Here is a 24,235-nt window from a genome sequence, read left to right as displayed (position 1 = left end):
TCAAACAGTTTTAACAAGCACTGAATTTTACAGGAGTTCAGGCACAATGTAGAGTGAAGAAAGCATGTACTTTCTCTGTGAGAAATTTATCAAGAGTTGGTTTCTATTTCAGAAACTGTCTGAAGACATCACTGTTCAATTGCATTGGGGGTGACAACTCAACCAACTGAATCAGTTTGCCTGTGTAGATGCCTCATTCAGGATGTTTTTACCTATAGTTGCAAATGTCTGATTATTTCGTTAAGGATAATTTAAGAAAATATTTGTGCTGCAGTGGAAAACTGTATCGTCTATAGCACAACCTCTGGGTCATCTGATTCTGATTCTGATTCCATGGGAGCTATTCTATAACTCTGTAAAATGTAGATATTTGTCTGCAGAAATGCAAATTCTGACCTGCCTGGTAAAGGTTCAATTGACATCTTTTCCCCACTGTTGTAGAAGTTAGCTTTGCCCCCATTTCTACATTTATTTCAATATTCATGATCTATAAATGTGTCCATTCTGTGGTTTCTCTCTTGAACAGGTTAAACATTTGCTTGGTTCCTCACTATTAAAATATATAACATATGCTCATTTTTGTATCTGGGCGAGAGTCATGATTTTATCTTTTTTAAAATTATCTTTTAACAGTAGTCTTGTCTGAGCATTTGCAAATTGAGATAGATATCTTATTGAAAATTACTTTCCTTTTAATTCTCTTATTATAGAATGTTATTTTAATTTTTAATATGTCATCTATAAATTTCATTTCAGGATAGCAAATGGGGTGTTCAAACATTTGTTATAAAAGAGAGCATGGGGTCTGATAAAGTTTGGAATCACAGATTTCATCAGAAAAATCTCTCAACAAACCACATATGTAACTGAGGAGCTGGGTCATTATTTCTTCCAGTCAGACAGAAAGTTCAGGAGCTCCAAGCTATTTACAGCAACACTAGATTGTGAATTATTTTGGGAACCACCCTCAATCCCCCCAACTCCAGTTTAGTTTAGATAAGACAATTTAAAAATAGCTATTTATGAGTACCACCGGCCCAAACTTATTCTTTCAATATCTTTCCCCAGATCATCAAAAGTTAAGACTATTTCAGACAAACTGCATTGTCAGGCCATCTTAGGTAATGCCAAAAATATTAAATGAGGCAATGATATCATCAAGACAGCAGAATAGACGGTCCCCAGCATCACTCTCCCCACAATTGACAAATTTACAACTATTGAAAAGCAAAGACTGCCAACCTGGGACCACTGGAGCTTGCGGAAAGAGGAGGACAGACCAGCAGAGTTCATGGAAGGTGGGAGAAGCTGTGGCAAGAGAAAGAAACTGCTCCAACCGTTTCAAGCCCCCAGCTATTTCAGGGCCAGCCCTGTGAGAGGCAGGAAGAAGCCGCAGCACATGGAGCAGGAACCAGCAAAAGAACAGCTGAGCCCTTTGCATGAAGTTGCCTGGAGTTTGCAGGGGAGAAGAGGGTCTCAGAGCATGCCATACCAGCCCCCCCCGCCAGTGAGACCACTGACAGGGTTCCTATTGACCCACATAAGAGCAAGAGACCCCAGCCTACTGAAGAAAGGAACCACCAAGAGGCCAGTGATTCATCACAAGGGACCTGCTTGCAGTCCACCCCACAGAAAGCATTTGGAGTGCAGGAGGGAGGCTGGCCTGCTGGGGGAACATGGGGTGCAGCACGGGCAGCTGATCTGCCTTCTGAGTGGCACAGACCCACACAGTGGAGACTGGTCAAGGTGCTAGAACTGCAGGGGGCACAGTTTGTGGGGAAGACTCAGTCCTGGGCCAGAATTTCCACACAGCCCAGGTGTATCTGACCTCACAAGATAGGTAAATGATTAAAGGCCAGCAATTTAAGTCCCATCTCCATAAGAAGCTTCCCCCAGAGAATCAGCAGCAAAGTGGCATTTTGGCACAATCACAGAGCTCAAGTGCTGGTCCCCACAGGAAGTTCCCCTGATTTTGGAATTAACCGAAACTACAGACCAGAGACAAAGCTCTGATATTAACCAGTAAAGGTCTAACACCAAAGAACACCTATAAAACCTAAAAGAGGTAGTAGCCTCCTCAAATGCCCAGGCATCAACATAAAGACACAAGGATCAAGAAAGAACAGAGAAAGATGAAACCAACAAAGGAAACAAATGAAGCACCAGCAGTGGGCCCAGAGGAACAGCGGGTATATGATCCATCTGACAGAGAATTCAAATGAACTATCTTAAGGATGTTCAGGGAGTCATAAGAAAATACAGATAAAAAATTAAATAATATCTTGAAAACAATCTAGGAGCAGAATGAGAAAACTGACAAAGGAATTGATTCAATTAAAAAAATAGAAATTTTAGAAATAAAGAATACATTATCTGAACTGAAAAACTCTATAGAAAGCTTCAACGGCACACTCGATCAAAGACAGGAAAGAGTAAGTGTGCTCAAAGATAGAACTTAGGAAATTATCAAATCAGAGGAGCAAAAAGAAAAAAGAATAAGAAAAAAGAAATAGAAATACAGCAAATATGGGACTCCTTCAAGTGAAGTAACCTCCTCATAATTGGCATACCCGAAGGAAAAGAAAAAAGAAGAGACATAGAAAGCATACTCAAGAAAATAATGGCTGAAAATTTCTCAAGAACGGAGAAAGATGACAGCTTCAGATACAGGAAGCTCAGAGGTAGCCAATCAAATTCAGCCCAAGGAGGAACACCCCAGGGAACATCATAATCAAATTACCAAAAATCAAAGATAAAGAAAATACTGAAAGCAGCAAGAGAAAAGGAGCACATAACATTCAACAAAGCCCCCAATATGTCTGTCAGTGAATTCCTCCGTAGAAACTCTTCAGACCAGAAGAGAATGGGATGATATATTCAGGGTACTGAAGGAAAAAGACCATCAGCCAAGAATTTTCTATCCATCAAACCCAACTTTCAAATATGAAGGAGAAATGAAGTCTATCCCAGACAATCCGAAAGCTAAGGGAATTCATCAACACTAGACGTGCATTACAAAAAATGCTAAAGGGAGTTCTTCTATCTGAAAGGAGATGATGCTAAGAAGCAGCAAGAAAACATCTGAAGGTACATAATTCATTAGTAAGGTAAGTTCACAGACTACCTCAGAATACTCCATTGTCATAAGGGTGGTGAATAAACCACATATGTCCTTAGTATGAAGACTAAAGGACAAACCTAACAAGAAGACACTAGCATATACAGCAATCATATAAGAGATAGGCAATGTTAAAAGATGTAACCTGAAACGTCAAATTGTCAAAATGCGAAGGAGAATGACGTCAAAGCATAGAGTTAGCTGTTTTTTCTTAGATGTCAAAGTTAATTTATTAGTTTAAAATAATCTGTTATAACTATAACATGTTTCTTTGTAAGCCTCATAGTAACCATAACACAAAAACTTATGAGACATATTTAAAATATATAGTGAGAAATCAAAATACACTGCTACAGAAAACCTCTCAATCACAAAGGAAGACAGTAAGATTGGAAAAAGGGATCAACAAAACAACCAGAAGAAAAGGAACAAAATGGCAGTAACAAGTCCTTATATATCAATAATAAGTCTAAATGTAAACAGATTAAATGCCCAAATTAAAAGACACAGCGTGGCTCAATGGATTACAAAACAAGAACAAACAATTTGCTGCCTATAAGAAACTCACTTCATCTATAAAGACACAGACCAACTGAAAGTGAAGGGATGGAAAAAGAGATTTCATGCAAATAAAAACCAAAATAGAGCAGGAATAGCTGTAGTATATCAGATAAAATAGACTTCAAGCTAAGGAAAGTAAAAAAAGATGAAGAAGGTCATTATATAATGATAAAGGGACCAATTCTACAAGATGACATAACAAATATAAATATATACACACCCAACTCTGGAGCACTCAGTTATATAAGGCAATTACTGTTAGACCTAATGGGAAAAATAGACTCCAACACAATAATAGTTGGGGATTTTAAACCCCACTTTCAGCAAAGGACAAATCATCCAGACAGGAAAATTAACTAGGGAAACATCAGAATTAATCTCTACTCTAGGCCATAGATAGAGAACATTTCTTCCAGTAGCCTCAGAAGTCACTTTCTTCTCAGGAGCATATGGAAGATTCTCTAGAATAGACCATAAGTTAGGTCACAAAACAAGTCTCAACAAATTTTTTAAAATTGAAGTCATAGCAACTACCTTGTCTCATCATAATGGTGATCATAATGGCATAAAACTAGAAATCAACAACAAAAAGGGATACTAGAAACCATATAGATAACATGGAAATTAAACAACGTGCTCCTAAACAACAAATGGTTCAAGGAAGAAATCAAAAAGGAAACTTAAAAATTCCTGGAGACAAATGAAAATAAAAACACAACATAACAGAACCTATGGGATAGAGAAAAAGCAGTTCTAAGAGGGAAGTTTATAGCAATAAATGCCTACATCAAAAAAGAAGAAAGACTTCAAATAAACAACCTAAGGGAGCAGGAAAAACAAGAACAAACCAAACTCCAAATCAGCAGAAGGAAAGAAATAACAAAGATCAGAAAAGAAATAAATGAATTAGAGATCGAACAAACAATACAAATGATCAAGGAAACAAAGAGCTGGTTTTTCAAAAAAATAAAATTGATAAACCTTTAGCTAGATTAATGAAGAAAAAAGAGAAGACTCAAATAAATAAAATCAGAAATGAAAAGAAGACATTACAACTGATACCACAGATATAGAAAGGATTATAAGAGACTACTAAGAACAACAATATGCAAACAAACTGGAAAACTTAGAAGAAATGGCTAAATTCCTGGACACATACAACTTACCGAGGAACTAGAAAACCTAAACAGACCAATAACGAGTAATGAGATTGAAGCTGTAAAAAAAAATCTTCCAACAAAGAATACCCTAGGACCAAATAGCTTCTCTACCAAATTCTATCAAACATTTAAAGAAGAACTAATACCAATTCTCAAACTCTTCCAAAAAATTGAAGAGGAAGGAATACTTCCAAACTCATTCTACAGGGCTAACATTAACCTCATACCAGAACCAGAAAAAGACACAACAAAAAAAGAAAACTACAGACCAATATTCCTAATGAACACAGAAACTAAGATCCTCAATAAAATACTACAAAACAGAGTCCAACAACACATTAAAAATATCATTCACCATGACCAAATAGGATTTGTCCCATGGATGCAAGGATGGTTCAACATAAGCAAAACAATAAACATGACCCATCACATCAACAGAATGAAGGGAAAAGAACATAGAATCATTTCAATAGATGCAGAAAAAGCATTTGATAAAATCCAATACCCTTCATGATAAAAACACTCAACAAATTAGGTATAGAAGGAATGTATCTCAACACAAAAAAGCCCATATATGACAAACCCACAGTTAATATCATACTGAATGGAAAAAACTGGAAGCTTTTCCTCTAAGATCTGGAACAAGACAAGGATGCCCACTTTCCCCACTCTTATTCAACATGGTACTGGAAGTTCTAGTACCAGTATTGTGTCTAGCCAGCACAATAAGGCAAAAGAAAGCAATAAAAAGCATCCAGATTGCAAACGAGGAAGTCAAACTATTCCTATTTGCAGGTGACATGATCCTATACATAGAAAACCTTAAAGACTCCACCAATAAATTACTAGAACTAATAAATGAATTCAGTATATGGCAGTATACAAAATCAGCATGCAAAAATCAAGTCTTCCTATACGCCAATAATGAAATGGCTGAAGAAGAAATAAAAAAAGTAATTCCATTCACAATAGCTATCAGAAAATGAAATACCTAAAAGTAAATTTAACTAAGGAAGAGAAGACCTCTACAATAAAAACTATAAAACATTGGTGAAAAATATTGAAGAGGATACAAATAAATGGAAAGATATTCCATGCTCTAGGGTTGGAAGAATTAACATCATAAAAAGTCCATATTACCCAAAGCAATCTACAGATTCAATGCAATTCACATCAAAATACCAATGACATTCTTCACAGAAATAGAAAAAAAAATCTTAAATTTGTGTGTAATCACAAAAGACCCTGTATAGCTAAAGCAATCCTGAACTAAAAGAACAAAGTTGGAGGCATCACACTTCCTGACCTCAAAATATACTATAAAGCTATAGTAACCAAAACAACATGGTACTAGCATAAAAACAGACAAATGGGCCAATGGAACAGAATAGTAGAGAGGCCAGAAATAGACCCATGCACTTACAGCCAACTGATTTTTGTTAAAGGTTCGAGAGTTTAGAGTGGGGAAAGGACAGCCTCTTCAAAAAATGATGTTGGGAAAACTGCATATCCACATGCAGCAGATTGAAACTAGACTCCTATCTTTCACCATACAGAAAAAAAATCAATTCAAAATTGATTAAAGATCTAAATTTAAAACATGAAAACTATGAAACTACTAGGAGAAAACATAGGAGAAACATTACACAAAATGGAAGTGGACAGCACTTTTTTGAGCAAGACTACAAAGGCACCAGCAACTAAAGCAAAAATACACAAATGGGACTACCATCATCATCATCAAACTGAAAAGCTGCACAGCAAGGGATACTGTCAACAAAGTGAAGAAACAACTTACAGAATGGGAGAAAGTGTTTGCAAACTACACATCAGACAAGGGGCTAAGATCCAGAATGTATAAGGAACTCAAAAAACTCAACAGCAAAAAAACCAAATAACCTAATTTAAAAATGGGCAAAGGACCTGACCAGACATTTCTTAAAAGAAGACATATAAATGGACAGCAAACACATAAAAAAATGATCACCATCACTAATCATCAGGGAAATGCAAATTAAAACCACAATGAGATATCATCTCACCCTAGTTAGAACAGCTATTATCAACAAGACAAAAACTAACAAATGCTGGCGAGGATGCAGAGAAAAGAGAACCTTCCTACATTGTTGATGGGAATGTAAATTGGTACAGCCATTGTGGAAAACAATATGGAGTTTCCTTAGAGAATTAAAAATACATCTAACACATCTACCTTACGACCCAACTATCCAACTTCTGGTTACATACCCAAAGGAAATGAAATCAGTGTATCAAAAAGACACCTGCACTCCCACGTTCATTGCAATGCTATTCACAGTAGCCAAGAGATGGAATCAACCTAAATGTCCATCAATGGATGAATAAATGAAAATTGTGGTATATATACACAATGGAATACTATTCATATTTATTTTAAAAGATGATGTCCTATCATTTGCAGCAACCGGGCTGGAACTAGAAACCATCATGTTAAGTGAAGTAAGTCAGGCCCAGAAAGACAAACACTGCATGATCTCACGCATATGTGGAATCTAAAAAAAAAAAAAAGTAGTTCTCGTAGAAGTAGAGTAGAATAATGGTTACTGGGGAGGGGAGAGGGATGTGGACAGGACAGGAGAAGTGATGGACTAATGGGTACAAAACTATGCTATTACTCCAAGTGAATCAATGTGCAGGATACGTATGTATTGAAACAACACACTGCACCCCCCACACAAATATATACAAATAAATGTTAAAAAAAAAAAAAAAAAAAGATTGGATGAAGACACTTTCCCTCTTACCTCTTTCTTAATTTGTATTTTTTAGCCTAAGATGAGAGCACCCCACAGAGTGCTCAGTCTCCACCTCACATCTGGGGAATCCTAATCCTAGCTTGCAGCCCTGTAGTAGGTCTTAGGACCAACTATTATACATTCATATGATGCCACATTTTAGAATCCAGAAAGGGTGAAACCTCAGGCTGAAATATCTTTAAGCTCAGAAAGAAACAGGGAACTGACTCACCCATCTTGACACCATTTCACCCTTAGCTGCAGGCTAGGAATGTCTTCAGCTGACAATGATGAATGAACGAGTGAGAAAAAAGATCCACTCCTGATTGTGTACTACTAAAATATCCTTATTTCAAGACATCACTTTTCTTTTTGTTTAATAAACACATTTACCCCCAAAAAGGCACAGAAAAGCTAGGCAAATAAAAATAAACGTTAGAAAATTTATAAGCCTGGCTTATATGTCACTTTTTTTAGAGGATAATTCTCACATTTTTTCTTCCACCTACAAAAAGGAACATGCATAATAAATGAAACTAAGCTTGGCAGGAAATCTATCAATAAGGTTAATTTAAAGTGTAGGCAGAATAGCAAATCTCCATATGGCTATCAAGGGGTTTGTTCTTGTTTTAAAACCAATTGACTTCCAAACAGCTGAATATACCTCTCTGAAGAAACCAGATAGAAGGAAATCCCAGCAATTTAAACAACCACTTCACCACCCTGATGATGCATATTTAAGGAATTCATTTTTAGAGTCTCTTACAGTATAAGAGCAAGGCTGCCTGCCTTCAAATCCTAGTTTCATCACTCAAAAGCTCTATGACTTTGGGTGAGATACAAAAGTTCCATAAGTTTTGGTTTCCTTTTCTGTAAAATAATGGCAATATACAGTGCTGTATAACATTATATATTATATACATGGTTCAGATGACTATATTAGATAATCCATAAAAAAATAATTAGCATTGTGCTGGCATTACTATGATGATGAAATATTTAAGACTTGATTTTTTTAATACCATAAATTGGTGTATGCAGATAACTGGAAGAGTAACATTTTAGAGATTAATGATTTTAAAAGAGCAGTTCCTGCAAAGAGAAGATAAGGAGGTAAGGCCTTGGAGAATGGCAGGCATTCTTGTTTTTCAGCAGAGTAAACTTGGTTCTCCCCAAGTCCTCTACCAAAGACTGTACTGGGAGAGGACTCTGAACCACACTGGGAAAAAGACAGTTTTCCTGTTGATTTCATTGGGAGTTAAATATGTACATAAAACACACACACAAAAGAGCATCTTGGGAGATGAAGGTTTTAAATGTCTTCAGCAGTAAGGTGCTAATGTTTGTTTTCTGGTAACTGGTGATATTACCGTGCAGTTTTAATCATCACAGAGTAAATGTTGTCTGAAGGTGTTAGCTGAGTCTAGGGCCATTTTTTCAATAGACAAAATTTGCTCAACTTACACAGAAAGTTTGTGCCCTTTCATAATGGACTAAAGGCAAATTGCAAGGGCTGGCCCGTGGCTCACTTGGGAAAGTGTGGTGCTGATAACACCAAGGCCATGGGTTCAGATCCCTATATAGGCATGGCCAGTTAGCTCACTTGGGAGGGCGTGGTAATGACAACACCAATCAAGGGTTACCAGTCATCTTTCTAAAAAAATAATAATAATAATAAAATAAAGGCAAGTTGCAGACTCGGATATAGCAAGATACCATTTTTTGTTGCTGAGTTGTTTAAGAAAACAAAAGTAATATTGCAGGTGTGTATATATATATGGTGTATGTCTAAGCATAGAAAGTAAGTCTAAATGGAGACTCACCAAATTTTAAATGTGGTTTTAACTCTGGGGAAGATGGACAATAGAGATGGAGCAGAGGTCAAAGAGGAAAAGATTTTTTCCTTTAAACTATGTTGCTTGCTTTATAGACAGCTAACAAGCAGCATGTATACTTCTATAATAAGAAGGAAGGAAGGAATTACTTAACTTCTTGTTTTTTTCCCCCCATCAGTTTCCTCCCTAAGGTCTCTTTCAGCACTAAAAGTTTGAATCTTTGTGTAGAAAAACAGACACAAAAACTATAGGAATACAAATGGCTATCAAGGATATATTCACAAAGGCTACTTTTACAGTATGTTCATTGTTGGCACAGGTTTACTCCAGTTAAGACTGCTGTTCAGACTGACCCTAGAGTAGCAATTGTGCTTCAAATCATAAAAAAAGATAAAATTATATTCAGCATAGTTTTGCTTTAAGCATATTTAGTAATTTAGAATGTGGCAATCTCTAAAAAATATAGAAAGATATATTAAACAAGCCAGAATTTATCTCTCAGAATGCCCTCATTCTTCCCATGTCAACCAGGTAATATCCTAATCAACATTGTTGATTAATCTCCTGGCTATAGAGTTCCCAAATTATGAGTTTTCACTCTGACTCTGCCACTTAGCTATGTTACCACAGGCAAACTAATTAACTTCTCCAAGCCTCAATTTCCTAACCCATAAATGAAGAGAATTAAAGCCAGAGCAATTAGGCAAGAAAAAGAAATAAAAGGCATCCAAATTGGAAAGAAAGAAGTAAAGTTATTTCTGCTCACAGATGACATGATCTTATCTATACAAAGTCCTAAAGATTTCACACACACACGAAACTGTTCTAACTAGTAAACTAATTTAACAAAGTTAAAGGATACAAAACCAACACACAAAAATCAGCTGCATTTCTATACACACGCAATGAACAATTTGAAAAAGAAGTTAAAATAATTCTATTTATAGTAGCATCAAAAAGAATAAAATACTTAACAAAGGAGGTAAAAGATGTACACCGAAAACTACAAAATATTGTTGAAATAAATGAAAGACACAGGTAAACAGAAAGACATCTAGCGTTCACAGATTGGAAGACAATATTGGTAAGATGCCATACTACCCAAAGCAATCTATAGTCAGTGCAATTCCTATCAAAATATCAAGGGCATTTTCTGAAGAAATAGAAAAATTCACCTTAAAATTTATGTGGAATCTCAAGAGATCCTGAATAGCCAAAACAATTTTGAAAAAGAACAACAAAGTTGGAGGACTCACACCTCATGATTTCAAAACATTACAAAGCTACAGTGATCAAAACAGTGGTACTGACATAAAACAGACAAATAGACCAATGGAATAGAATAGAGAGACCAGAAATAAGCCCTCATGAGATGCCAAGACTCCTCAACAGGGAAAGGTAAATCTCTTCAACAAATGATGTTGGGAAAACTAGATAGACGTATGCAAAAGAATAAAGTTGGACTCTTATCTTATACCATATTAACTCAAAATGGTTTAAAAACTTAAATGTAAGACCCAAAACTATAAAACTCTTAGAAGAAAATATAGGGGAAAAGCTTCATGACATTGGACTTGGCAATGACATATCTTAGATATGATAACAAAAGCATAGGCAACAAAAACAAAAATAGGCATTTGGGACTGCACAAACTTAAAAATTTTGTGCATCAAAGGACACAGTCAACATAGTGAAAGGCAACCTACAGAGTGGGAAGGAATATTTGCAAATCATATATCTGATAATGCATTAATATCCAGAATATAAAAAGAACTACCATAACTCAACAACAAGAAAAAATTAAATAACCCTATTAGAAAATGAGCAAAAAACTTGAATAGACATTTCTGCAGATATGATATACAAATGGCCAACATATGAAAAGATGCTCAACATCATTAATCATCAGAAAATGTAGATCAAGGGCCGACCCCATGGCTCACTCAGGAGAGTGCGGCGCTGGGAGCGCAGTGGCGCTCCCGCCGCGGGTTCGGATCCTATATAGGGATGGCCAGTGCACTCGCTGGCTGAGTGTGGTCACAAAAAAAGACAGAAAAAAAAAATGTAGATCAAAACCATAATGAGTTAACATTTCACACCCATTAGGATGGCTACTATCAAAAAAACAGAAAATTAAAATGTTGGTGAGGATGTGGAGAAATTGGAATCTTGTGCACTATTGGTGGGAATGTAAAATGGTACAATCACTACAGAAAACAGTATGGAGATTGTCAAAAATTTAAAACTAGAACTACCATATGATAGTATGGCAGATCCAGAACTACCATTTTTGAATATATATCCAAAAGAATTGAAAGTGGGATCTCGAAGAGATAGTTGCACATGCAGTTTCATAGCAACATTATTCACAGAAGCCAAAAGGTGAAAGCCACCCAGGTGTTTCTTTTGTTTCATCCTTTGATGAATGGATAAATAAAATGTGGTGTATATGTACAGTAGAATATCATTCAGCCTTTAAAAGGAAGTCCTGCCACATGCTACAACATGGATGAAACTTGAGGACATCATGCTAAATGAAATAAGCCATTCACAAAAAAGACAAACACTGTATGATTCCACTTATATGAGGTATCTAAAATACTCAAATTCATTGAAACAAAGTAGAATGGTGGTTACCAGGAGCTGGAGGGAGGGGGAGGGTGGAGTTGTTTAATGGCTATAGAATTTCAGTGTTGCAAGATAAAAAGTTCTGGAGATCTGTTTCACAACAATGTGAATATGCATAACACCACTGAACTGTACTCTCACACTTAAAAATGCTTAAGATGATAAATGTTATGTTATGTCTTTTTTACCACAATAAAAAGAAAAGAAGAGAGCCCCAGTGCGCATGGAGCAGGGAGACATCCAGCAGGGGAGGTGGAAGCTTGGCAGAGACCACACACCCTGCGGTGCCACCGTGCAACCCAGCAGCCCAGCTGAGTGAATGCTGACCAGAGAGGTGGCTCCCCAGAGAGGCCCAAGATCTGAGGAAACCACACACACAAGGCACTAGTGGCCAACTGAGCAGACACTGAGGTAGCCATACCAAATTGGCAACACCAGCAGCATCCTAGCCAGACAATAGTGTCAAACCTGTGGACTGTGAAACCCCCTGCCACAATGACTAAACATCAAAGGAAAGATACCAGAAATATAAAAAATCAAGAAAGTACACCACCAAAGGGTAATAACTCTCAAGTTCTAGATCCTATAGAAAAAGAAGCCCTTGAAATGTCTGACAAGGAATTTCGAGTGATAATTCTAAGGAAACTGAATGAGATACAAGAAAATTCAGCTAGACAACATGATGAAATGAAGAAAAGTATACAGGACCTGAAAGAAGAAATGTACAAGGAAATCAATGCCCTGAAAAAGAATGTAGCAGAGCTTGCCAAGCTGAAGAATTCATTCAATGAAATAAAAAACACAACGGAAAGTTTAACCAGCAGGCTAGCAGAAGTAGAAGAAAGAACTTCTGACCTTGAAGATGGGCTGTTTGAAATAACACAGGCAGACAAAAAAAACCAAAAAAGAATTAAAGGCATTGAAGAAAATCTGAGAGAGATATCACACAACCTTAAGTGCTCAAATATCTGAGTCATGGGTATTCCAGAAGGGGAGGGAAAAGGAGATTGCATTGAAAACATATTCAACAAAATAATGGCATAAAACTTCCCAGTTATTGGAAAAGACACAGATCTTCAGATTCAAGAAGCTCAAAGATCCCCAAACGTATTCAACCCAAAAAGTCTTCTTCAAGACATGTTATAGTCAAATTGGCAAAACTCAAAGACAAAGAGAGAATCTTAAAAGCTGCAAGAGAGAAGTGTCTAATCACCTATAAGGGAGCCCCAATCAGGCTAGCATCAGACTTTTCATCACAAACCCTAAAAGCCAGAAAGGAATGGGATGATATATTCAAAATACTAAAAGACAGAGATTGCCAGCCAAGAATACTCTACCCTGCAAGGCTATTCTTCCAAAATGAAGGGCAAATAGTATATTTCTCAGACAAACAAAAACTGCGGGAGTTCACTACCACACACCCAACTTTACAAGAAATTTTCAAGGGAGTACTGGGTTTGGTACCTGAAAAATAACCACCACTGCCATAAAAAACCAAGAAAAATCAAAACCCACTAGTATAATAAAAATGGCATTCATGAAGAGAAAACAAACAAACAAAAAGGCTATCTACAACCCAAGGAACCAACAAATAGAGAAAACAAACAGTAAATCAGAAAGCAAGGAACAAAAGACACCTAAGACATCCAAACAATAATCAATAAAATGCTAGGATTAAATCAACACTTTTCAATAACAACTCTTAATGTAAAAGGCTTAAATTTTTAAGCCCCAATCAAAAGACACAGACCAGCCGACTGGATTTTAAAGGAGGACCCAACTATATGCTGCCTTCAAGAGACCCACCTCACCCATAAAGACTCACATAGACTAAGAGTGAAAGGATGGAAAAAGATTTACCATGCAAACAGAAAAGAAAAATGAGCTGGAGTAGCTATTCTTATATCTGACAAAATAGACTTTAAACTAAAAACCATAAAAAGAGATAATGAGGGCCAATACATAATGATAAAAGGATTGATACATCAAGAAGACATAACAATCATAAATGTTTATGCAACCAATGTTGGAGCAGCCAGATTTATAAAACAAACTCTATTAGACCTAAAGAAGGAAATACACACTAATACCATAATAGCAGGGGACCTGAACACCCCACTGTCAATATAGGACAGATCATCTAGGCAAAGAATAAGCAGAGAAACACAAGATCTAAACAACATACTAGACCAATTGGAATTGGCAGATATCTACAGAACATTCCATCCAACAACCTCAGAATATTCATTCTTCTCATCAGCACATGGTTTGTTCTCTAGGATAGATCACATATTAGGTCACAAATCAAGTCTCAACAAATTCAAAAAAATTGGAATTATCCCATGTATTTTCTCAGACCACAATGGATTAAAATTAGAAATCAACAACAAACAAAATTCTGGAAACTATACAAACACATGGAAATTAAACAGCATTGTACTTAATGACATATGGATCCAAGAAGAAATCAAACAGGAAATCAAAAAATTTCTTGAAACTAATGAAAATAATGATACATCATACCGAAACCTGTGGGATACTGCAAAAGCAGTATTAAGGGGGAAATTTATCGCATTAAATGCTTACTTCAGAAGAATGAAAAGATGGCAAGTGAACAACCTAACACTTCACCTTAAAGAACTAGAAAAACAAGAATAATCCAAACCCAAAGTTAGCAGACAGAAAGAAATCATTAAGATCAGAGCAGAACTTATTGAAATTGAAACCCGAAAAACAATACAAAAGATCGAGGAATCAAAAAGTTGGTTTTTTGAAAACATAAATAAAATTGACAAACCATTAGCATGGCTAACAAAAAAAAAAAAGAGAGAAGATCCAAATAACACAAATTAGAAATGAAAAAGTTGATATTACAACTGATTCATCTGAAATACAAGGAATCATTCGAGACTACTATAAACAACTATATGCCAACAAATTTGAAAATCTGGAGGAAATGGATAAATTTCTGGACACACAAAAGCTTCCAAAACTGAGCCAAGAAGACGCAGAAAATCTGAACAGACCAAACAATAAAGGCGATTGAAGCTCTTATCAGAAGACTCCCAACAAAGAAAAGCCCAGGACCAGATGGATTCACAGCAGAATTTTACCAAACATTCAAAGAGGAATTGACACCAATTCTTTACAAACTATTCCAAAAGATCAAAACAGAGGCAAATCTCCCAAACTCATTCTATGAAGCAAACATCATCCTGATACCAAAACCAGGTAAAGATACAACTAAAAAAGAAAACGACAGGCCGGTATCCTTGATGAATATAGATGCAAAAATCCTCACTAAAATACTAGCTAACTGAATACAGCAACACATATGTCAAATTATTCACCATGATCAAGTGGGATTCATCCCAGGGATGCAAGGTTGGTTCAACATACGCAACAACAATAAATGTGATACACCATATTAATAAAATCAAACACAAGGACCATATGGTCATCTCTATAGATGCTGAAAAAGCATTTGATAAAATTCAACATTCATTCATGACAAGGACCCTCTCTAAGTTAGGTATAAATGGAAATTATCTCAACATAATTAAAGCCATATATGATAAACTCACTGCCAATATCATCCTGAATGGGGAAAAGCTGAAAGCTTTTCCTTTAAGAACAGGAACTAGACAAGGATGCCCACTCTCACCACTCCTATTCAACATAGTGTTGGAAGTACTAGCCAGAGCAATCAGAGAAGAGAAGGAAATAAAGGGCATCCACATTGGAAAAGATGAAGTCAAACTGTCCCTGTTTGCAGATGACATGATCCTATATATCGAACAGCCTAAAACCTCTACAAAAAAACTGTTGGAATTGATAAATGATTTCAGCACATTAGCAGGATACAAAATCAACACACAAAAATCAGTAGCATTTCTTTTCTCCAATAGTGAACATGCAGAAAGAGAAATCAAGAAAGCTTGCCCATTTACAATAGCCACCAAAAAAGTAAAATACTCAGGAATTGAGTTAACCAAGGAGGTGAAAAATCTCTATAATGAGAACTACAAACCACTGCTGAGAGAAATTAGAGAGGATACAAGAAGATGGAAAGATATAGCATGCTCTTGGATTGGAAGAATCAACATAGTGAAAATGTCCATACTACCCAAAGTGATATACAAATTCAATGCAATCCCCATCAAAATTCCAATGACATTTTTATCAGAAATAGAAAAAACTATCCAGACATTTATATGGAATATCAAAAGACCACACATAGCCAAAGCAATGCTGAGCAAAAAAAAATAAAGCTGGAGGCATAACACTACCTGACTTTAAACTATACTACAAAGCTATAATAACCAAAACAGCATGTTACTGGCATAAGAACAGACACACTGATCGATGGAATAGAATAGAGAACCCAGAAGTCAACCCACACTCCTACAGCCATCTGATTTTTGACAAAGGCACCAAGCCTATACACTGGGGAAGGGACTGCCTCTTCAGCAAATGGTGCTGGGAGAACTGGATATCGATATGCAGGAGAATGAAACTAGAACCATACCTTTCACCATACACTAAAGTCAACTCAAAATGGATTAAAGAATTAAATATACACCCTGAAACAATAAAACTTCTTAAAGAAAACATATGAGAAACACTTCAGGAAGTAGGACTAGACACAGACTTCATGAATACGACCCCAAAGGCACAGGCAACCAAAGGAAAAATAAACAAATAGAATTATATCAAACTAAAAAGCTTCTGCACAGCAAAAGAAACAATTAACAGAGTTAAAAGACAACCAACAGAGTGGGAGAAAATATTTGCAAAATATACATCTGACAAAGGATTAATATCCAGAATATACAAGGAACTCAAACAACTTTACAAGAAAAAAACAAGCAACCCAATTAAAAAATGGGCAAAAGAGCTAAATAGGCATTTCTCAAAGAAAGATATACGAATGGCCAAGAGACATATGAAAGAATGCTCAACATCACTCAGCATTTGGGAAATACAAATCAAAACCACACTGAGATACTTTCTCACCCCAGTTAGGATGGCTAACATCCAAAAGACTTTGAATGATAAATGCTGGCGAGGTTACGGAGAAAAAGGAACTCTCCATTGTTGGTGGGACTGCAAAATGGAGCAGCCTCTATGGAAAATGGTATGGAGGTTCCTCAAACAATTGCAGATAGATCTACCATACGACCCAGCTATCCCACTGTTGGGAATATACCCAGAGGAATGGAAATCATCAAGTCGAAGGTATACCTGTTCCCCAGTGTTCATCACAGCACTCTTTACGATAGCCAAGAGTTGGAACCAGCCCAAATGTCCATCATCAGATGAGTGGATACAGAATATGTGGTACATCTACACAATGGAATACTACTCAGCTATAAAAACGAATGAAATACTGCCATTTGCAACAACATGGATAGACCTAGAGAAAATTATATGAAGTGAAACAAGTCCGACACAGAAAGAGAAATATCACATGTTCTCCCTTACTTGGGGGAGCTAAAAATAAATAAATAAATACACAAAAAACCGGGGGTCGGGGGGGGAGGGAAGAAGACACAACAATTACAATTCCTTGAAGACATTGTTGGGAGGGAGGGGGGAGAGGCAGGAGGGAGGGAGGCTTCAGTAATTGGCCACAATAATCAACCACATTGTATATTGACAAAATAAAATAAAATTTGGAAGAAAAAAAAAAGACTTGTTTAAATGGGGGTGGGGGGTGAGGGTGGAATACCACATGGGACATTTCACAAAGGAAGTGAAAATAAAGCCAGGTTTCAAAAAAAAGGGAAGAGAGTTAATGAGATGCATGTGGAGGATGTGAAATGTAACAAATGTACATTAAATACTAGCTATTATGGGGTTATCAGATGCTACTCCCTCCAGTCAATTCCTTCCCTAGTACCCTCTTCCCGGCGTTTTCCTCACAGGCACAGTATGGCATTTCTCAACCTGTACTTGTATTCTGTCCTGTTTCACAGCTATACTTACACCTTTGTACTATCAAAAGCAGGAGCAGTGAATTGTTCAATATTGTGTTCCCTGCTGGGTCCTACCCAGTGCCGTGCACATAACAAGTACTTGCTTTTTTAAAAGATAATTTCTTTTTTTTTCTGTTCATAATGAGTATAGCACATTATTAATATAGAAAATACGAACAATAGTAAAGTAGGAAATGGGGAAAAATCATCCCCATTAATCATCACAGTTAATATTTTATTTTTTCAATAAATACTTCCTGAATTAAACAGTGAAGACAAAATGCTAACTTGCCTTAAAAGGAAAATAGAACTTGGATATTCAAATCAGTTTGGGGATTATCTTCCTTGAAGGTATTTCAGAGTAGGCTGAGGCACCTGCTAGCCAAGGGCTTGATGAGAAAGTTGGAATAAAAGAGACAGTATAACTATGATAATACAAACATAGAGCTTTTAGTTAATATTATTTTGGTTGCAGGCAAAAGAACTCATCTCTGGCAACTACATCAGAAAGATGAATTAATTGGTGTCAAAGTATAATTTTCAAAAAGCTAAAACATGACTCTTACCCAATATATAACATGTATATGGCAAAGATTTGTTTAACTAATTAACGAGGGAACCAGCAGGATGGTAAAGCTGGCTCAAAGAAGAATACATGGGATGGATACACAGTCATAAAAGACAGGCTGCAGGAATCGAATTGCTAAATTAGATACAAAACAAAGCAAAAAAAAAAGCAATCGTAGCCTCTCTGGGAATCTGTTCTGCTGGACAGAAATTATTTGCATCTCTATTAGACAAAAGTGATATGCAATTTAATTACTTAACATCTAAATTTAAGAAAACTGGATGTAAATCAATAGTCCATTGCAGGCCAAAGTTCCTGCCCTGCAGTGTCACATGACCCTTAGGTAGGCCAGTTGGACAGTTCTCCTGTATGACATTGAGAGGCATGCAGTCATCCATCCTCTTGCCTTATTTCTAAAGTTTTGATAGTTTTTCTATACTGAGAGTCTCAAGTCATTTAATAATCATAACTAACAAGTATTGAACATTTACCATGGGCCAGGCCTGTGCTAAATGTTTTACATGCAATATCTCACTGAGTTCTCACAACAACCCTGGGAATAGGTACTATCACTACCTGCTTTTACAGATGAGCAATATAAGGCTTAGAACAGTCATTTCCTCAAGTTTATATGTGTAATAACAAGACAATGCCTATCCCTGGGCTCAGCTCTATCTGCCCAGCATAATTCTAAACAGGAGGCTGTGCAGAGAGATGCAGGCATTGTGGGAGGTAAGGCGAGATGAGGCACTGAGGTATAGAAGGGAAAAAAGAGTAGAGCTTTAATTGAGGATGACAAATCTCCATACTTTATAACTCCCATTTTATATATGCTTTATGGTACATATTTTTTTTTTTAATATAGTAGTATATATGAAGTTCGTGATGGATAAACATACATGTATGAGTGTCTTAGTCATTCCTGCTGCTATAACAAAATACCACCAACTGGGTACTTTATAAAAAGCATAAACTTATTACTGACAGTTATGGAGGCTAGGAAGTCCAAAATCGTGGCACCAGCAGGTTCAGTGTATGGTGAGGGTCTGGTCTCTGCTTCTAAGATGTTGCCTTGAATGCCCTGTCCTCACATGGTGGAAGTGGGGGAGCAAAAAGAACCTAGCTAGGCCCCTCCAACCCTTTTATAAGGCACTGATCCCATCCATGAGGGTTCTGCCTTCTAGAGTCCCCACCTCTTAATACTGCTGCATTGGGGATTACAAAATTCATCATGAATTTTGGAGGGGCACAAGCACCGAAACCACAGCACAGAGATCTGTGAACAGGCATACATGGAGCAATCAGAAGGCCTGGTGCCCTCTGCTGTGAGCCTTCAGTTTGTCGGGAGTGATTTACGTGCATTTTCACTTTTGCTGCTCAGCATTTCTGACTCACTTCTCTAACCTTACTCTGTTTTTTCAAGACTTAGTTTAAGATTTTGGTACCCAGCTGTGTGGGTTGAGAGCCTCACACCTCTGCCTGGCAGTGAGGGGGTGTCTGTCGCATTTGCATTTCTGGAGAGATGAGGAGGCGCTGGGAGGCGACACTGTTTTCCTTCTGTGCCCTGGCTGGGAAGGCAGACCCGCTTTCTCATTCCTGTTTGTCCATGGCTCTGGGCTTTGTGAGAGTGGAGGGGAGGGACGCTTGCCATAAAATGGACAGTGGTTCATACAACACAATTCTCAGTTTTCCTACATGGGGCTTTCAGAAATCATGTTCATGGGTGGCTGAAATGATCCAAAGACGAAAGAAAGGAAACAACCCAGGTCCTAGCCTTGGAAAATCAAAGGGACAATAAATGCTGGATGCAGAGTCCACAGGAATTAAGGAGATTTGCTTCTGGAACAAAGTGCTAGCTAGCACTCTTCCCAAAGCCAAACTGAGGAAATGCACAGAGCTTCTGGAGCAAAGCATGCCAGTGTGCTGTAGCATCGGTATTATTGGGCATTTTCTGAAATTACTAGTTACACTTGGTTGAATAAATACTCCTAAATGCAATTAAGAATGTATTATATGTTAACTTCACGGATGAGCTAAGAAAAATACTCATTATCTTGTCTCTCTAGGAGATACTACAAAGCAGTATGCACATACCAAGAGGCTTTGCAGTCTTGCTGCAATTGTGGGGACAAAAAAGTAGAGACCAGAGCTCCCCAGCCCAGCAGGGGATGGCTCTTCAGCTCCCCCATGCCCATACACAGACTCCTTCACGCCCACCCCCTTCCCCAATTTGGAAGCCTCCATTGAAAAAGTTGTGTGTGGAGAGTTTGGAAAGGCAGCACCCCCGAAAGCAGATGACTTTCATGGACCTCCCCAAAGGTGGGTGATGGCATAAAAGGAGAGTCTGGCCCCAGAAAAAAGGAGGAAGCCTTCAGAAGGGCATAGTTGGAATCTCAGCCTTCCACTGCAGCTCCTCAAACCAATTGTTGACCTAAAAAGATACTGAGGCCAAATAAATACATATAGCAAGGATTTATTGAGCTAATATGACAATTTCAACTGGGGAGATACATAGTCAGGTCACCCTGAGAAATGCATTCCAAAGAGGACCGGCAAAGTTTAACATTTTCTAATCACAAGAAGGGGGAAGGATCAAAGGAAAGACAGAGAAAGACAGCCCTGCCTAATTACTTCATCAGGGTTTCTATTGTTTATACATGACATAAAGATTTGGAATTGTTACTGGGTTACATAAAGATTACAAGAAGCATTCTAAGTTATTTTATGGCTTCCTGGTGCCGTTAGGTCTGCTTCTAAATAAAAATGATCTAATGATGTTTTTCAGAACAGGTGGACATGACTACTGACTTATCCCAGATCTACCAAGACTGGGATATAATTTAGCTAACCTGGTCAGAGCAGACTTTTTTGGTTACCGCAGTCCTTACCTTTTTCCTAGAAGCATGAGGTAAGCCCACCAGGTGATTTCCTCTGGGCTCCCTCTTTTCAATTGTAAGGTGCCTCCAGAGTGGATTGTAGAACTGGGCCTGTCTCCCCTCTGCAGAGAAGTTTTGCCGTTTGTTTGACAGTATGTCGTGCTGGGTATGATACTTGGAAGTCCTCACCACTTAGTACGGTCATTACAAGTGGCATCTACAACCGCCTTGTGAGGTTCACAGCAGCAGCACCAGCAGCACCGGGCACCAGCAGCTGCACAGAACCTCTGCCCAGCCCAAAGCCTACTGAAACAGGATGTGCCCTTTAACTGGCTTCTCCAGGTGATTTGGAAGCACTGATTTGAACTGTTTGAGAAGTTAAACTTCAGTTTAACTGCTCTGAGATCAAATCCCAGCTTCACCACTTATTTCCTGGGTGACTTCAGTAAAGTTACTTCACTTCTCTGAGCCCAAGTTTCTATTTGTAAAATGAAAATAAAAATAGGTTTCACCTCACAGACTGTCACAAAGAAGATGTGTGATCTTGCATATACAACCATAAGACCTAGCACAAAGTGCTCAGAAATAGTCTGAGAGAAATGTGTCCCCCACCCCCACCCCTACACACACCAGAAAGCCAGCACTGCTATGTCTGTGTATCAAAGTGTATCTCAGCCTGACCAGCATCTTCTTTTCTCAATCTATGTTAATGAAAGGCTGATTAATAACACTTCACCCATGATGACAGAGAAAGGCCTAATTTGACACTTCTCAAAGACCATTAATGGGATTCACTGACTCTTCTCTTGCTGGAAGTGAAGAAAACAAACTGCTCTTCAGTGGTTTGTGATAGCCAGCTTCCAAGATGGCCCCAAGTATCCTCACCTCCCAGACTTCACACACGTATGTGGTCCCCGCCCACCTGAATAGGACTGACCTGGGTAACTAGTCCAATACTGCAGAAATGATGAAGTGTGACTTCCAATGGCAAGTCAAAAAAGATATTGCAGCTTCTGCCATGTTTGCTCTTGGTGATTCTGGGGAAGCCAGCTGCCACATGGTGAGGACATGTAAGCAGCCCTAAGGAGAGGCCCATGCGGGAGGAGCTGAGGCCTCCTCTACAGCCAGCACCAACTTGCCAGCCACGTGAGGGAGTCACCTTGAAAGTGATACTCCATCCCTGGCCACGCTCCAAATGACGACAGCCCTGCAGCCCCAGGTGACATTTTAACTACAACTCCATGAGAGATCCTAAGCCAGAACCTCCCAGCTAAACCATTCCTGAATACTTGACCTGCAGAAACTATGTGAAATAATAAATATTTATAGTTGTTTTAAGTCATTGCATTATGGGGTAATTTGTTATCCACCATTTGATAATTAATCTACTCACTATAATAGCCCCAACACACACACACACACACACACACACACACACACACAACACACACAACACACACACACACACACCCCTAGTCTTTCCTGATAAAATTCTCATATCTAAGATCAATAGAAAGGAATAAAAAGAAGGGAATAAAGTTCTCTTTCACTCTCATTTGATAAAGCGTTCCAACAGTTCCAGATAAGCATAGACATGCGGGTCAAGATAAGAAATGATAGCGGGGGGGGGGGGGGGGGGGGGACCACACCCTTCTTCCTTCCCTTAAGTTTCCATAGAAGGGATGGATTAACCACTCTATTTCCTAGGGAGGGCAAAATCCTGAGAATTTTCCTTCCAGGACTCCTTCAAGTCCCTTCACTCTCTTGCCCTGGGGGGAGCAGACTTATCTGGATGGTTCATTTGCAGGAAGGAACTGAGCACACTCAGCTCTGTCCCATCCTTCCAGCTACAGATTAGTTTGTAAAAACTATGAGTGGTTCAAATTTCTTACATGATTACATGATTAACTGTGCAGCAATCTGATCCCAGAGCTCTTGATATTTGGCTATCCGCTGGTTGAAATATGTGCTGACTGAATAATGTTCCAGGGTATATGCACACACCACATTTTCCTCATTCCTTCACCTGTTGATGGACACTTAGGACACATAGGCTGTTTCCATATCTTGGTTATTGCGAATAACAGGGCAATGAATGTGAGAGTGCAGATATTTTTACAAGGGGTGATTTCATTTCCTTTGAATAAATACCCAGAAGAAGGACTGGCGTATCATAATGCAGTTCTATTTTTAATTTTTTGAAGAACCTCTATATTGTTTTCCATAGTGGCTGTACCAATTTTCATTCCCACAAACAGTGTGTAAGAGTTCCCTTTTCCCCACATCCTCACCAACACTTATCTTTCATCTTTCTGATAACAGACCTTCTGACAGATGCGCGGTGATAGCTCAGCATGGTTTTGTTGCATTTCCCTGAGGATTAGTGATGTGGATTTGGCTCACTTTGGAAACTGTCAATTACTGTCACAAAACCAGTCTTTCTTGGCTAGAAATAGACTTAGGAACTCCACTTCTGACACTTTTGGGAATTTCCTTGCCATTTTACCAAGAAATTTCACTTATTTTGGAAGGGAAATAACTCACAGCCTTTTCTGCTGTGCATGGCCCATTGCCGCATGAGAAAGCACAGGCGCATAGTGGCCAGCCCTGGCTGGGCCCCGCCTGAGCACCGGAGACCACTGAGCCCACTGCCAGGCCCTGCTGCAGTCTGACTGGAGACCGGTCAGGAACAACATAGTGTGATTCCCAGACTTGTCAAGCCAGTGGTCTTGCCATT

General features: G+C 38.1%; 1 long non-coding RNA gene across 5 annotated transcripts in view; it reads right to left on the bottom strand.

The window, feature by feature from the left end:
* LOC134375002 (uncharacterized) overlaps positions 1-22,558 on the bottom strand; it is a 131,274-nt gene extending 108,716 nt beyond the window's left edge. For all 5 annotated transcript variants that reach the window (XR_010023377.1, XR_010023381.1, XR_010023378.1 and 2 more), the window contains exon 1: positions 22,436-22,558. This is a non-coding gene — a long non-coding RNA (uncharacterized LOC134375002). The remainder of the gene's footprint in view (positions 1-22,435) is intronic.
* Positions 22,559-24,235: the final 1,677 nt, after the last annotated feature.

The sequence above is a fragment of the Cynocephalus volans genome, chromosome 1 (genome assembly GCF_027409185.1).
Source record: "Cynocephalus volans isolate mCynVol1 chromosome 1, mCynVol1.pri, whole genome shotgun sequence".
NCBI lineage: Eukaryota > Metazoa > Chordata > Mammalia > Dermoptera > Cynocephalidae > Cynocephalus > Cynocephalus volans.
This window is presented reverse-complemented; position numbering and strand designations above follow the sequence as displayed.